This window comes from Lissotriton helveticus, chromosome 6 (assembly GCF_964261635.1).
Source record: "Lissotriton helveticus chromosome 6, aLisHel1.1, whole genome shotgun sequence".
In the NCBI taxonomy this organism is placed as follows: domain Eukaryota; kingdom Metazoa; phylum Chordata; class Amphibia; order Caudata; family Salamandridae; genus Lissotriton; species Lissotriton helveticus.
In genome coordinates, this window is record NC_136067.1 from 1,607,589,683 (window position 1) to 1,607,607,622 (window position 17,940).

Genomic DNA, 17,940 nt, shown 5'->3' on the forward strand with positions numbered 1-17,940 from the left:
GAAGGGGACAACTGCCCACCTCCACATGTGCGTCATGAACGCGGGGAAAATCCTGCTGAAGGACACAGGCGCTGCAACCACATCACTATTAACTGTTTCTAGTGCACCCATACCCCTCACAAAACACTGCACTCATGCATGACAAATGTAATATTGACATGAGTTTGATTCAAGTCAGACCATAAAACTTTATTGTTAATGCACAATAAAGTGGACTTTTGTTTATTTGGTGTCACATGAGGACAGTATTTCTTCATACCTCCCCATGCAGGGGTAGAGGGCTTGCAGGGGTCCCCAGCATGGCCCCACCGACAGTGTCCAAGTTCTCACTGGCGGTTGCAATGAGACGCACCAAGTCGTCTCTCTGGGTCCTGAGGGACGGTGTTGGCCCGAGTTGATGCTGTGGGCCTGCTGCTGCGGCGACATACAGGCACAGGCGGCAAGGATGCGCTGCTGTTTGTCAACGCTACCCCGCTCACATCGTCAGGCCCCCCTGGTTCTCCATGGGCAGTGGGCTGGCTGCCGAGCACTGGTGCTGTTAGCAGATCAAGTGACCTGGCCACATCCTGGCAACACTGTACCATCTGGCCCTGCATGGCAAGTGACCTACGTGCCAGCTGTGACATCGCATTACCAACAATGTGGTTCGACCTGGTGTAGGCCGACAGGCGGGCCAGTAGTTGGCGGTGGCGGCGGCTGGTCATGTCCTGCTGGGCTACCAGCAGCTGGCTGTTCTCCCTGACAGCAGCGGTCATCTGGGCGATATTTTGGCCAGTCGCCTGCAGCTGTGTGTGGATTGCTGCCAGGTGACGTGCCTGGGTACGGTGCACCGCCAGCATGCGCTGTTCAATGGCCAGGCCAGGATCAGGAAGAAGGAGTGCCCTGCCCGTGCCTGTTGAGGCCTGACGCTGCTGGCGCCTCGGTGCGCTGGAGTGTGTTCTTAATCCAGCTGTGCGCCTCGTCTGCCTCCTAGGTGCTCGTGGTGTGGCCTGTACCACTACTGTGGGTGTCTGTTGGGGTGTTGGCTGGACACCTGTGGCTACAGGGGTGGCCCTGTCCACACGGGGTGGTGGTGGTGGAAGCACTGCAGGTGGCTGTGATGGACCGGGTTGTTGGTTGGACTGGCCCTCACCCTCAGTGTCCTCCTGGGTCTCCGCGATGTGCAGGGCCTCCCTATCAGTGCTGGGTTGGTCGACAGCACCTGTGATGTAAAGGGTGCATGATTAATGTTATGGCTCTTGCACATGAGATGTTGATACATGCATGCAGGCTTGCTTTCCCTGACTGGCTTTTGGAATTACTTTGATTTGACAGGTCTGGCTGTGTTGAGCTATCTGGGGATTTATGATTTCACTACAACTACCACAATGCAATGGGGCATTTCAGGTGTGCATGGCCTGCATTACTGGGGATGTCATATTGCTAGCTCAGGAGTCATGGGCATTGTTGGGGGACAGGGTCGCAGTCGCATGGCACTTACCTTCTGATTGTGTGCTGGGTCGGGACGAGTCCAGCTGGATTACCCCCACGCAGGCTTCTGGTGCGATGGTGTCCTCTATGAGGTCCTCCAATGGAGTGTTTGGTGTGGCAATAGGTTCCCCTCCACCGGTGGTCAGTCGCTCCCCAAGCCTCTCGGCAATACGCTCCTTTGAACGACCTCACAGGTCGTACCAGCGCTTCTTGAGGTCATCAATTGACCGCTGGGTCACCCCGACCGAATTTACTTTAGCGCGGATGCGCTGCCAGATCCGGCGCTTGTCTGCCTCTGGCACCCTCCGGGAGTCTTTGCCGAAGAGGCGTGCATGGTCCTTGGTGACCCCCTCAATCAAATACTCGAGTTCTAGTTCAGAGAACTTGAGTTTTTTCTTCCTCCCTTGCCCACTGCTCCCTGCTGCTTCCTGGGACATGTTGAGGATTTGCGTCCTGCTGGGGTGCTGCACGGTCAAAGGTTTGGAGCTCTTCAGAATGCTGCTTCCACTCTCTGGCTCTGTGTTCTGTTTGTGGGTGGGAAAAGCCTACTTCCTGGTTGTGATGTCATCAATGGGCTCGAAATGCGACTTCCCATTTTTGCGATCTCGCAGTTAGCGAGATCGCAAAAAGCGATTTCGCTAATTGCGAGATCGCAATTTCTACATGGAAAAATGCCGATTCTGCGAAATTTAAGCGATTGTGGCAAAATCGCAATCGGCAATTGCGGCCGATTGCGATTCGCTTTTTTCAATCGCATTTCTACATGAATGCCATTCTGCGAATTTCAAATTGCGAATCGCTATTTCTCACAAATTGCTATTCGCAGAATGGCACCTTCATGAATCTGGGTGTAAAAGTCCTCTGGATGGGGACTGTTATATGGTTTTCGGATTGGTTGGGATTGACTCAGTGATTATAATACTGTTTACTTATGGTGAGGTATTTGACGCCAGTTCAAGATAGCCAAAGTAGTGTCACTCAGTGGCCTGGCTTGTGGTAGATCTGTCCATGGGGCTTTTAGATTGATAAGCTATCACCATATTTGAAATTAGTTTGTCAGTATACCAGTTGTTATCTATACTTGGCTATGGGTACCATGCGTACTTGCGATGTGTCCCTAATTCTGGTGCAATTTTTATGAATTTATTTGTGATTTTTTAATTGGGGGAAGGAGGAACTATCGTTCTGGTACCCTTGTGAGATATTTGGGTTCATCTAGTCTAGTATGTTATTTCCCCTGTTTTTTAGTGATCAATCTACAGTGTGTGGATCGGTAGAGATCACATCATCATGTTGTCAATCCTGTTTAGATATGGCCTAATTGTTTGCATGGCTTTTTGAGTGACTTGCGATCTTCCCAGTCAAAGTCATTGTGTTAAAATATATATAATAATATAAATATATACATCTGATTATGGGGATAATGTGCATATGCATTACCCCAAATGCAATTTCTAGGGCACATGGGCAACCTAATGATGTAGGAAGAAGTACTTTTTTGTCCCGGTATCCTTGGGATGTGTTTGACACTAGTTCAAGATGGCCGGCGCATTTTTATTCAGTGGCCTGGCTTTTGATTGATAGAAACTGGCTGATGTTTCAGTGAACATTTGTGAGGTATCTGTAATGATTATGGGCCACTTCAAAAAGAGACATGAATGGACCCTCAGTTTTCAACATCACTCTGCTGCACAAGATGTGATGGGGTGTCTTTGTGTGGCTCTGGGCACCAATTGGAGCAAGTACGAGTGGTTTGTTGGTACGGGGGTCTTTTAGTAGTCAGTGTTAAACATTACTTTCACGATACCTGCCATCCCGGGTTCCAACTGTTACGGGCGTATGCCAAGGGTTGGGATTTCATGTCCATGTGTTGTTTGTTATTTTTGTGGTAGCACATCAATATGGATTGCTGGTCTGCATACACTTACAATTTCATGCACGGACACAATACCCGTTATATCATTAGAAGGCATTCATCCAATTAGACTTGAATGGTAAAATTCGGGCATATGGTTTTATGGCGTCTGGCTGCACAACATGATGAAGTGCAGTTATTCTTTCTTCTATAGCAGTGCCTTGGGTGGGCCATTTCTTTATAATGGATATGGGAAGAAGAGGCTGTTTAGATCACATGGCCTATTGGGGTTAGGACTCGACCATTAATATGAACGCCATGAGGTTTTTTCAAATAGGCACACCTTGCCGACTGTGGGTCCACTGTTCATTTATGTATGCAACCAACTGATCGTGTGAGGTCATCTGGGGAGCGAGCTCATACTATGTGTAGCGATTTGATTCTTAAACTTTTATTCGGTTGCAAATCATGTAACCATAAAAAGTACAAGAATAAAATATAGTGCATATAAAAAATCAATGTATGTTACATTAAAAACAGTAAGAAAACATTAAAAACCATAATTATAAACAGTTCATTGGGATACAAAAACAAATAAAATAAAATACTTGTGTAGCACTTTCTATTGGTCTATTACTTGGCCTCTTGATATAAGGCCCAGGCCCTGTAGGCGGTAGGCCATGATGTGGACAATTGTATAGGATTTGTAACCAATGATATGAACACAGACATTATGTTGGTTTTCCCCGCATCCTTCCTCTCATCTACAGGTGCCAATACGGGGCAGATCAGTACTTACCTTCCTTATAATTATAGTTCTTGACATGAATGCTAATGGATATTGATTGTTGGATGTCATTGGAAGATTGGACATTTTAGTGTTATTTGGTGCATTGCGGTACTTTCTCTGTGAGACTGCCTTTTTGGCATAGCAGAATGTGCCCCTGAACTTGTTTAGCTCAGTTTGTTTACATTTTATGGACTTTTCCTTATGACAGTGACTATTTTGTGTCGGTAGGTGCGAACAACCGGTCGGATTGATACTAACGAACCATGTAGCAGTTACAGTGGGACTACAAGTAGCGATTCTTTGACAGACTTTGATTGGAGACTGAATGTGGTAGGAATAACGATTTTAAATGAATCACTGTCCTTCACAGCATGTTATACTCATATTGATCCTGTCGACCAATGCATGTCGGGTTTTGGGTTTGAGACTTTAATGCTCCTCATTGCAATCATGTTCAACATTAGCCCTAATAATCCACCCACCATTTAAAATATACCACTTTTACATCTCCCTTCAAAAGGCACGAGAACGGGACAAAAAATGAATAATTTGTTTTCTCTGTAGCTCATTTCCCTTTCATCTTCTCCTTTCTAGCAACACCATGCTCAGGGGTAATGAAAGATTTTATGTAATTAAATAAATATTATCACTTATTGGTATTATTTGTGAGAGCTGGAGTTTCTCTGTGCCCAAGATTGCAGTGAACCAAGAACCAGGAGGTGGTAAGAAGGCAGACTTTGTGCAGTCTTTCCTTAAATTTAAAAATGATTTTCCTCTACCTGTGACTGCATCATTTTCACCTATTTTGTTTGTGGTTGTTACAGTTTTAAAATTGAAGTTTTTACCTGCCCGTGATTGCATCATTTTTTACCTGTTTTATTTAAAATCTGTTGCATTTGCAAATTGTCTGTGACTACCTGATTTTCTCTCCTAGTTTCTTTCCTGATTTGTGTGCAGCCTGTGTGTTAAGCAATCCACCCCAGATCCCATTATGTTTTAGCAAGGGCGTGAAACCAGATTAAACTCTCTCCTCCCCCCTTAGAAACAGGGATATTATACATCAGAGTCAAAACAGAGGGTGCTCTGAGACTTCAGTAATCTGCTGTTAGTTGCTTGTTTAAGCAGTGTTTAGAAAGGGATAGCAACACTTGTTTTTTGGCTAGGAGAGCGAGTTGTTTAAGTGTTGGAAAAGCAGTATTATAAGAGGGCAAAGTTTGTAGGCCCTTACATACAGAACTCAAGATGCTGGATTGAGCCTATCTGTCTCCTATGAGATTGTGACTTGAGGAGCAGCTTCCAGCCCCCTGGCCCGCAAACATTGTCTGAGGTCACAGGCATCTTCTATAGGCTGATATTTTATGCTACATGTGTGCACTGAGTGGTAGCTATATCTTGTATTTCTATTGGATTAGGGTTAGTGTTCTCATCGGTTGAGTATTTGAGGGTGTAGATTGGGTCCTGGGTCAGTGATGCTATCGGATGGAGGGTTTAGGGTTAGTGATTTGATCGGTGGTAAGGTTTAGCATTTCTGAATGGTTCCTGGGGCTAGGGTTTCTATTGGACGTAGGGTTTAGAGTTTGGTTTCTTATTGGCTGCTGGGACAAGGGCTGTGATTGGTTGTAATAGGATGGTGTTGTTGGTTCTAGGGCTTAGGTTTAAAGTGATTGTTTAGGGTTAGGGCTAGGGTTTCCATTGTTCGAAGGGGTCACCTGATTACTAGGGCTATTTAAGCTGAGGGCTTATGGCGCCTCAGCCGAGGCATCGAGGTTTAGGGTGGAGAGGACAAGGGCCTGTTTAAGCTGTTCGAGACTAGTCGGGGATAGGACCAAAAATGCTGCCCAATTTTACATACACCAGCACCAACCCTACCCCATCCACAACAGGATTAACACACTCACAGCACATATACTACTGTTTTACTGCAAATTAACCCAAAACAAAATGCAATGTCTTAGCATCCACTGTAAAACCCCAGAAACCACACCTATTCACCCTTCTATCCCAACTCCCACACATTTGCACCATCCCTTACAAACAATAGAAACTCTGTCCTATACCACTAACCAATCCACTCATTACTAACACAACCCATTTCCACACCATACTTAACAATATCCCATCCAGACACACACTCCCAGCTCAAAATACTCATAATAGCTCCCTTTTTGTCACCATGAAACCCATTCTCAGCCTTCCATCTTTTCAGCCACCAACACCCTCCTCTTCTTTCTACCACAAGAGCACAACCATGCAATGCTTACACTCCACTGCACCATATAAATGACCTCTTACAGCAATCTAATCTAGTACAAACACTCTTAACTCTAGTTCATCCCTTCTTTTACCCCATATACACTCTACTCACAAACACATCACCACCACCTTTACCTTAGAACTTTCACTGAAAAACAATATTCTACAAACAAATACTTCTCAGAAAACAAATACATCAGCACCTCCTTTCAATACTCCTCAAAAACAAAACATACCATAGACACCAGCACAACAAAATCTCTCACAAACGACACCTCAAAATGATTTCCGTCACAAACTACAAACATATACCAGCCTTCCAGACTACACACATGATACAAACTATGAACAAACTCCAGTGCCAAGCTTTTTCTCTTCCCCTACTCCTAACACATACACAGTAACACAGCAACTCTCTTTTAACCATCTCTGATCCACTGGACAATTTAGAACCTTACTACATGATCCACATGCTACATCACCACCCTAACTCATACACCTTTCACCCTAAACATACACAAATGAAATAAGCAACATGCCACTCCTCACAACTTTGCTTCTCCATGTCTACTGCACAACTAAGTTACACTACAAAAGCTACACAGATCACCAACTCACTCTCAAACACCGTCTCCTCCACCTACACATGCAAACCCATCAAAATGCCTTCCTAGCCTTGCGCTACGAGGAACACGATACAAAACAAAGTCACACTATCATCAAAGCACATTTTCTAAACTGTCTACTAATAAATGCTCAATCGCTCTCCAAAAACAAACATCACATCTATGACCCTCTCACTGACACACATTCTGACATACTCTTCATAACTGAACCATGGTTGAGAGATGATATGGCTCCAATCCTGTATGAAGCCAATCCTCTGGGCTATAAAACTATCATGGAAAATCGTATAGGCAAAAGAGGAGATGGCCTAGCTGTTATGCTCAGGCAAACATTGCACATAGCTAATGCTGACGACGTCACCATACAAGGTTGTGAGGCTCTGTTCACCAGATGTAATCCTAAACCATCTTCCTCCTGTAACTTCCTGCTCCTTTACAGACCTCCACCTAGCAATGCAACATTCCCAGACAGACTTCTAGACACAATTTCAAACCTGATAACACTACACTACACCCTATGCATTCTGGGTGACCACAACATTTGGTTTGACAAACCCAGTATGCCCCATCCAAAATAAATCATCACTGACCTAGACATACTGAACCTGCATCATATCATCCACAAACACACATACATCGCTGGACACATCCTAGATTTCATTTTTGCAAATACAGAACTAGTTACCTTTCTCAAAAATGACTCCAGTCTCATGGTCAGACCACCATTTTCTTGCTTTCCAACATAAAACAACACTAAGTGACACACCTAAAACTACCTTACGTTCATCCACCTATCGACTGTGGAACAAACTCAATTTTGAACACTTAGAAACACATCTAAAATCCAGTACAGATCTAGATACAATACATTCATTTAAATAACTATATGAGTGTCTACAGGAAGCTTTTTATATCCTAATACTACTAAAAACTATACAACAGAACAAAAGAAAACAGGCACCTCGGAGAAATACAGAGGTAAAAGAGATAAAACAACAAATTAGAAAGCTGCAAAGTGCCTCGCTCAAAACAAACACCATTCAAGACAAACCTTGCCTACTGAAATTTAACAGATTATACAAGTCAGCTATCAAAAAAGCTAAGAAAATGTAGTATTCAGAAAGAATTCACAATGCTAAATGTGCAAATAAAGAATTCTATAAAATTCTCACTGAATTTTGTAAACCAAATTGCCTAGAATATTATTATTATTACTCTAGATTGCATGGACAAACTGGCAAATCATTACATGGCCAAAGCAGACACATTGGACTCATATTTAAACCAAAGAAAAAGCACCAGCACCTACCCTTTTCTAAAACAACAATCCCAGAACACTGTAACCCAGCCTCTACATTCCTTCCAACAAATTCCACACAATGAATTTATGGACCTGGTCAAAACAAGCAGGCCTGCCAGCAGGCCTTCTGACCTATGTCCACCTCAAACCTTCAAGACAATTCTTCTAATAACCTCTGCTGCCACACCAGTAAGAAGAATCATCAACAATTCCTTAACTATCTGAATATTTCCAGAAGAACACAAAAAGTCATACATATGGCCATTACTGAAGAAAACAAACAAGGACCTCCTAAACCCCAACAACTACAAAACGATTACAAATGGACATTTCCTGGGCAAACTGATAGAAAGAGCAGCATTCACCCATATGTCACAATTCATTGACGATAAAGCCATACTTTCAGACTTCCAAATGGGATTCTTCCCAGGAAGAGACACAGAATCTGCCCTTGTTGCCATCTGGGATGACTTGAAGAACACAGTTGACCACAACAGGGTTGCTATTCTACCTCTTGGACCTCTCAGCTGCCTTATACATGGTTGAACATGACACATCGATACAAAGACTCTACGAAGCCGGCTTAGAGGGGACTGCTCTATACTGGATCACATCCTACCTTCACAACAGAACTAATGTCATCCATACCCCCCTTTCTTGTGCAAACCTTACTTCACAACTAACATCTACATGAATTAATTACCGGCACTGATCAATCAATTTCACCTCACATACTATAACTATGCAGATTGCACACAAATACTCCTTCAACTGGAATGCCCCAAAGACATTGAAAAACCAATTTTCAATTGTCCCAGAGCTGTGGATCAATGGATGACGTGGAGCCATCTCAAATTGAATGCTTCCAAAACAGAAATAGTCATGTGTGCTGATTGGAAACATTATTACCCACTCGCCGCCTGGCCCGATGATCTGGGTAAGCTGCCTAAAGTATCAAAGGAAGTAAGAAAGTTCAGAATGACCATGGACGCCAAGCTATCAATGAATGCCCAAGTGGACAAACAAGCAAGATCAAACTTTGTTACTATAAAAAATCTTCTCCCATCTGGGATTTCCACACAAGGTCCAATCTACCATCTCTCTTGTTCTGTTCAAACTCAATTACGCCGATTAGCCTCTTCCACGGATCACCTTTAATGACTATGAAAAGACTACAATGGATTGAGAACTCTGCTGCCAGACTACTCTTACATATAAAGCTGCAAGCCTACATCTCCCCTGCCTTGAAAACCCTGGAATAGTTACCAGTTGCCAGAAAATCCATGATCAAGCCACTTTGTATCGCCCACGAAGTGATACATGGAACATTACGCTCTTCATCGGGAATAAAATCACCAAATATATTCAACAAAGAAACATCCACTCTATTGTGGCTCCGCGCATCAAAATCCTAACATACGAGAAATAAAACATGGTTGGCACATCCTTCTCTGTTCAAGCAGCCAAACTATGGAACTCTTTACCCCGAACAAAAGATCCATGGATAACCACCTTATCTTCAGAAAACTACTTAAGAATTGGCTCTTCCCCTCATAACCACCATATACAAACATAAATATACATAATATACTTCTGTATATAAGCATTTATTTGGGCTATAAATATGAACCTAAATATTTGTATTGTCTTGTAAAAACGTGTAAAGTAATTATGTTTTTTTAAATATAGATATTTTTTAGTTTAGCTTAATAAATGTACATATTACTTATAGTTACATTATTCTGTTTTTAACATGTATATAAGTGACTCCATAAATTAGAACATCTTTTTATCATATCTATTTATCTTCAATTGCTTCACTATTGATTTAGACCAGACCTTGAAAGTCGGAATGTATTTAATACATCTTTAATCTACATATATTTCCTTCCTTATGCATATATATATACCTTCTATGTACTTATGTATCTATATATTAATTACTTTTCTTCTAATTCAGCATATCCAATGCAGTACCCTATTTCTCACCCTATACTGCTCTCAAAATATCATCTCACTCAACTCTCTGACTCATCTCAAACCTCATTCTACTACTCTTTTCAATGCACTACCCTATTTCACACCCTATACCTCCATATGCTTCTATCAATATATCCTCTACCTCCACTCTCTCTTTCATCCCAAACCGTATACCACTACTATGATCCCCAAAATAACCCCTTCTAGACACTTCCCTCCTCTACTCCTACTTGCATCATTGCATACCTCTTTTACTATTCAGATCTCCCAAACAAGCCTTTCTAAACCCTTCCCTCTGACTCTTCCCCTCCTCCTCCCCTTTACTCATCCCAAGCTACGAACTCCCCAAAAACAAATTCTAGACCCTTCCCTCTTCTATCCCTCCACTATTCATTTTCAATCCAAATAACTGACTAACCTGTCCTGCAGTCAAATTGATTGCATATTTCCCTATACTAATTCCCACTAATCCTGTGTGGGTTCCGGAGTAACGTGCTACTAGCCAAAAAACGCTTCAACACCTCATCAGGGGTAGCAAGCGCTATATAAATGCAAACCTTTTCCCTCTTCTATCCCTTCACTAGCCTTCTAAATCCAAATAACATACTAAGATATCCACAGCTCAAATGACTTTCCTATTTCACTATACTAATTCACCGCTAATCCTTTATGGGTTCCGGAGAAGCATGGTACTCGCTGAAAAAGTGCTCAACACCACATCAGGGGTAGTAAGTGCTATATAACTGGAATGACAATACAATACAATACAATACAATACAATACAATATACAATGGCCACAGGTGATTGTTTTTTCCCAATAGAAGCTGCAATTACTGAATATTAGCATTTTTAACAATGTATGTTGGTTTTTACGTATTGTGGCTTGTATGTGTCACTTATTGGTAGGGATGTGCATTGTCCTTGGAGAAAGGCATTTTTAGTATTGCTCTTTAGGTGCCATTGGGTACTACTTCGGACTTCATGTGTTTGTGCTTTACGTGCTTGCATGTGCTTTTTTGTGTCAAGATATGGAGTTGTATAATTGTACAGGTATTTATGTATTGTTTACACTTATTGCGTTTTAGCCCTGCTGAAGTTTATTTCTATGGACAATACGTGCTTGCTGTCTTCACTTTAAATGTGTGACTTTTTAAAGGAAAAAGAACAAGAAAATAAAGTGAAGAACTGAATACACTTTGGAATTTGAACGCCATTCTTTTTGTTCATATGATGATATTGATTGTGGGGCACCTCTATTTCGTATACCTATACGTTTTTATGTTTAGTTTGGAGCTTTTTAAACCCCTTACAGACAAGGAGTGGGTGTCATGAGTTTAATGTGCCCGTGAAGAAAACGGTCCAAATTTTATATGATCACATTTAAGTTGGCATATTTTTAGACAATTACCTTTTTAAAAAAAATGTTTAATTAAAGGTTAGGCAATACCTTTATACGTCACTACAGCTTGACTTCCGTGTTCTGATCCATTAAGTACAGTACCTCTTATACATACAGATCTGTACATGAATATAATGACAATTACTTATTAGCAAACTGCACAGCATCTGGATGGGATAGCAAAAAAAACGTAATGGGTGTCCAATAATCTCTTAGTTTGGAGCCAGACGGAAGCTCTTCTTCGTACGTTTTCAATGTGTCTTTACAATATATCATATCCTTTAGCCAAAGCTTACTGCTAGGACTGTACTTACTAAGCCCAAAAGAAAGCGACCCATCTTTTCGCTAGCAATAATGCTATAGTGCATAACTTTTTCTTCATAGACCGCAGTTGTTTAACTAGACCTAAGAGACAGGTATGTATTGTACATTCCATTGTATTCGCCAACATGTTACCTAAGAGAGACACAACTTCCTCCCAATATTCCCTAACTTTTGCACATTCCCATGCCAGATGAATAAAATCAGCATTGTGGGCCCCACATCGTTTACATTAGACAATTACCTTTAGCATATTTTGCTTGCATGTGATAGTGTACTCAGAAAGTGTTTTGCCTACAAATAAATTTCTCCGTAAGCACATTATCATACCGGTGTACATTTTGTGCAAGAACTAAGTACACTGCAATCTGCCCTTGCATTCTATTGTCTGTTCGGAGACAGCTCTGAATTGGTAGAGTCAACAATGACTGCAGGATCTGAACTCAGGCACAGTGCAAATGGGTCCAGTTTTTATTCTATAAACTGCCCCAAGACTTTGTTCATCAGAGGACCATTTCCATAGATTGTCGTGGTCACCCATTCCTAAATTATAGCCCTGCTGAATCTCATCAAAATCCTGAGAGGGACGGCAGCCTGTTCTACAACAAACTGGCTTCCAGGTAAAACATGCACATGGGTAAATGGCGAGGCCACTTCATAGTATCTGGCAGAACCGCATTCACCCTATGGTCTCTAGGATAAGTAGTGTTAGGTAGGAGTGCATTTATATGTATTAATATAATCAATGTAATATTTATAATGGCTTAATTATTTATCTTTTCCATCATTCTTGTGATGATGGTTACACTGGCCTGTATCCTTCTACTAATCATTGCAGCACACATATTTTACACAAGAATCCGATTGTTTCAATAATTGTTTGAAATGCCTATTCCTGTATTTCTTCTGTCCCCCTTTGGGCATGCCTGAGATAACAATGAAAGGGTAGAATTGTTTCCATGATTTGCTTGGGGGAATTATGGTAGTTATGCTATCAGGTTGCAGACACCAAGTCTGAATGGCACACTGTGAGGCAGTCAGAAACCTGGTCAACATATTCCATAGTTTTTACACCTACAATGCTCAAACACACAGGTTTAGTAAGTTAGTAGGAACCGTACGACCACAGGAAGCCAGATTTTTACTCAGAAAGTGTGCTTTTTGTAACTTGGTGTAAATCTGTTCAGCAGTTTTTGAAAAGTGACTGTTCAAATGTTAGTGATATATTGACAGTCTGGCCTGTGAGACACATTGGCACTGCAGGGGTCCCGTGGGACTCATACAGTACCGCAAATCTTTAAAAAGGAGTGATCTGAATGGCAAGAGCGCTTTTTTCATATAATCAATATTGGTAACTAGGGGTTAGCCCAGTGCTTTGGTACGGAATGATCTGATTAGCTGGCCACAAAAGGGGTAAAAAAATAAAAAGAAATGTTCCTGCTGTCCATCTCACACTACTCCTGTGGGAGTCAATGAGGCTTCCTGTGAGTTTCCGAGGTAGTCCCTCTCCTGTGGTCATGTGGGGCTGTCCCTGGATCAAGCTTAGTCTTGTGGAAGTACTGTGGGGGCATATAAAATTATGCGTGTCTGTGATGGGGGATTGGCTGAACACTGGGGGTTGTCATCCATAGGGATTGGGACCAGGGCCTGCCCAAAGGACAACACCCCACCCCGCACAGCCAAAGGCTATGCATGGCAGGAGTTGGCCACCTCTTGGGGTTGGGTGAAGATCTGGTAGGCAGTTGGCTGGTTGTGGGGTGCTGGCCACCTAAATCCCAGTATGAATTCATCAAAAATGTATATGAAGCTATTGGCCACCTTAGAAAATGTAATTCAGTCATGTATTATGTGGAGAAGCCTCCGTGTTTGCACAGTTAAGGATTTCTTGTTGACCATTTGGGTTTAAATGTTTTCTACAGTGACAGTTCTGAGCAATACTTGAAATAATTTAGAACTGATTTGCGTCAACTGAAAACTTCTTCAGGATGTGTCATGTGTGCTCTCTTTACCATAACCAATATATATGGTAATACACAAAAACTACTTCACAAGTCTCTACAGAAGTCATATGTAAAGAGGTTTGAGGCAATCCAATGGATTCTGAAGTATGCCAAAATGTTAGTGTACATTTCACAATGATCAGTACTCAAGTAAGCAATGAGAACATATTCCAGCATTTTTCAGCTAATAAGTAATTTCTCCAGCTAAAAGTATTTTATACTTGATAAACGTGTTTTTTTCAGAAAATGTACCATACAATTTTATAAGGTACTCTGATTGATAATTAAGTATGGGCGTAAAATCCGTTCCGCTCGCAGAATTCGGGGATTTTCGGCAAATTCGCAATCCGCAAACTCTCGCGAATTTGCCGAAAATTCACAAATTCGCACAAAGCGGATTTTTTTGCTTGGTCGCGCTTGACAAATACAATATTGCGGCACGCGGCGTTCACTTACCGTCATTCAGCGTTTGAAGTGTTGTTTTTCTCCATGTTTGCGTGTGCTGCGCCATTTTGGATCTTGCTGCGGGATCCCGCGGGAGTTTGTCGACCGCGATTACGTAATCGCGGCTTGCCACCTTGCATAGCGAGAGTTTGTCAACGCGAGTACGTCATAAAGGCCCGTAATCACGCATCGCGGGAGTAAACACTTGCGAACACGTAGATGCGGTGGGCAGCGACAATCTCGCGTTTGCGAAATTGCTAAATTTGCAATTCTGCACAAGAAATCCACCAGCAGGCAGCATAAACCTTCTGAAAATGATGATTTTTATCAGAATAACTCCTCAGGTTGACATTTGCCTGCACTTTTTTTTGCAAGGAGTCCATTTTCGGGGGGGTGGGAGGAAGGAAGTGCCCCACAGTCTCCAACTTCCTGTTCCTGTCCAGCAGGCTCCTCCCAGTGCTTTGTTCATGTCCTGGTCACTTTGATTTGGATATTGACCTGGAAGGATTACTTTTTGTGGATGCTGCTGGATATTTGGATTTGAGGCCTTTTTGACTTTCTTTGGATCACTTTTGGATTAGAAATTTCACAAGTAAGTTGATGTTGTTTGTTTGGGGCATTACAGTTGCTGCAACTACAATTTTGGAACTTTTTCAGAACATTAAAAAAAATATATTGTGGGTTGCCACAGTATCCAGTAGGACCAGGGTTAGTTATGGGTGCATGATGCAACTGTTTTGTTGAATTTAAACATCATTTAGGACATGGATGGCATTGGATTGTGGTGATTTTTGTGTGTTTTTCGATTTTTTGGCTGTTGTTGGGGCCTTTTGCCCAGGGGTACTCAGTGGTGCATGGACTGAGTCTTTCTGTGGGGTGTCTTGAATGTAAACATCATGGAGGGCATGGATGGCATTGGATTGTGGTGATTTTTGTGGGTTTTTCGATTTTTTGGGGTGTTGATGGGGCATGGCCATGTGGGTGGGGGCCATTTTGAGGACTGGTACAGGCAGGGCCTGGCCATGTGGTGGGGTTCAAGGGGCCATTTTCAATCCAGGCAGTGTACTTTGTGCCGTAGGCCTGCATCCAATGTGCCTTCCTTTCATCCATTATGCCCAGGGGTACTCAGTGGTGCATGGGCCTAGTCTTTCTGTGGGGTCTCTTTAATGTAAACATCATTGAGGGAATGGATGGCATTGGATTGTGGTGATTTTTATGTGTTTTTCGATTTTTTGGCTGTTGTTGGGGCCTTTTGCCCAGGGGTACTCAGTGGTGCATGGGCCTAGTCTTTCTGTGGGGTGTCTTGAATGTAAACATCATTGAGGGCATGGATGGCATTGGATTGTGGTGATTTTTGTGTGTTTTTCGGTTTTTTTGGGGTGTTGATGGGGCATGGCCATGTGGGTGGGGGCCATTTTGAGGACTGGTCCAGGCAGGGCCTGGCCATGTGGTGGGGGTCAGGGGGCCATTTTGAATCCAGGCAGTGTGCTTTGTGCCATAGGCCTGCATCCAATGTGCCTTGCTTTCATCCATTATGCCCAGGGGTACTCAGTGGTGCATGGGCCTAGTCTTTCTGTGGGGTGTCTTGAATGTAAACATCATTGAGGGCATGGATGGCATTGGATTGTGGTGATTTTTATGTGTTTTTCGATTTTTTTGGCTGTTGTTGGGGCCTTTTGCCCAGGGGTACTCAGTGGTGCATGGGCTGAGTCTTTCTGTGGGGTGTCTTGAATGTAAACATCATGGAGGGCATGGGTGGCATTGAATTGTGGTGATTTTTGTGCGTTTTCTGATTTTTTGGGGTGTTGATGGGGCATGGCCATGTGGGTGGGGGCCATTTTGAGGACTGGTACAGGCAGGGCCTGGCCATGTGGTGGGGGTCAGGGGGCCATTTTGAATCCAGGAAGTGTGCTTTGTGCCATAGGCCTGCATCCAATGTGCCTTGCTTTCATCCATTATGCCCAGGGGTACTCAGTGGTGCATGGGCCTAATCTTTCTGTGGGGTCTCTTTAATGTAAACATCATGGAGGGCATGGATGGCATTGGATTGTGGTGATTTTTATGTGTTTTTCGATTTTTTGGCTGTTGTTGGGGCCTTTTGCCCAGGGGTACTCACTCAGTGGTGCATGGGCCTAGTCTTTCTGTGGGGTGTCTTGAATGTAAACATCATTGAGAGCATGGATGGCATTGGATTGTGGTGATTTTTGTGTGTTTTTCGATTTTTTGGGGTGTTGATGGGGCATGGCCATGTGGGTGGGGGCCATTTTGAGGACTGGTCCAGGCAGTGCCTGGCTATGTGGTGGGGGTCAGGGGGCCATTTTGAATCCAGGCAGTGTGCTTTGTGCCATAGGGCTGCATCCAATGTGCCTTGCTTTCATCCATTATGCCCAGGGGTACTCAGTGGTGCATGGGCCTAGTCTTTCTGTGGGGTCTCTTTAATGTAAACATCATGGAGGGCATGGATGGCATTGGATTGTCGTGATTTGTATGTGTTTTTCGATTTTTTGGCTGTTGTTGGGGCCTTTTGCCCAGGGGTACTCACTCAGTGGTGCATGGGCCTAGTCTTTCTGTGGGGTGTCTTGAATGTAAACATCATTGAGGGCATGGATGGCATTGGATTGTGGGGATTTTTGTGTGTTTTTTTGATTTTTTGGGGTGTTGATGGGGCATGGCCATGTGGGTGGGGGCCATTTTGAGGACTGGTCCAGGCAGGGCCTGGCCATGTGGTGGGGGTCAGGGGGCCATTTTGAATCCAGGCAGTGTGCTTTGTGCCATAGGCCTGCATCCAATGTGCCTTGCTTTCATCCATTATGCCCAGGGGTACTCAGTGGTGCATGGGCCTAGTCTTTCTGTGGGGTCTCTTTAATGTAAACATAATGGAGGGCATGGATGGCATTGGATTGTGGTGATTTTTATGTGTTTTTCGATTTTTTTGGCTGTTGTTGGGGCCTTTTGTCTAGGGGTACTCAGTGGTGCATGGGCCTAGTCTTTCTGCGGGGTGTCTTGAATGTAAATATCATTGAGGGCATGGATGGCATTGGATTGTGGTGATTTTTGTGTGTTTTTTGATTTTTTGGGATGTTGATGGGGCATGGCCATGTGGGTGGGGGGCATTTTTAGGACTGGTCCAGGCAGGGCCTGGCCATGTGGTAGGGGTCAGGGGCCCATTTTGAATCCAGGCAGTGTGCTTTGTGCCATAGGCCTGCATCCAATGTGCCTTGCTTTCATCCATTATGCCCAGGGGTACTCAGTGGTGCATGGGCCTAGTCTTTCTGTGGGGTCTCTTTAATGTAAAAATCATGGAGGGCATGGATGGCATTGGATTGTGGTGATTTTTATGTGTTTTTCGATTTTTTCTCTGTTGTTGGGGCCTTTTGCCCAGGGGTACTCAGTGGTGCATGGGCCTAGTCTTTCTGTGGGGTGTCTTGAATGTAAACATCATTGAGGGCATGGATGCCATTGGATTGTGGTGATTTTTGTGTGTTTTTCGATTTTTTGGGG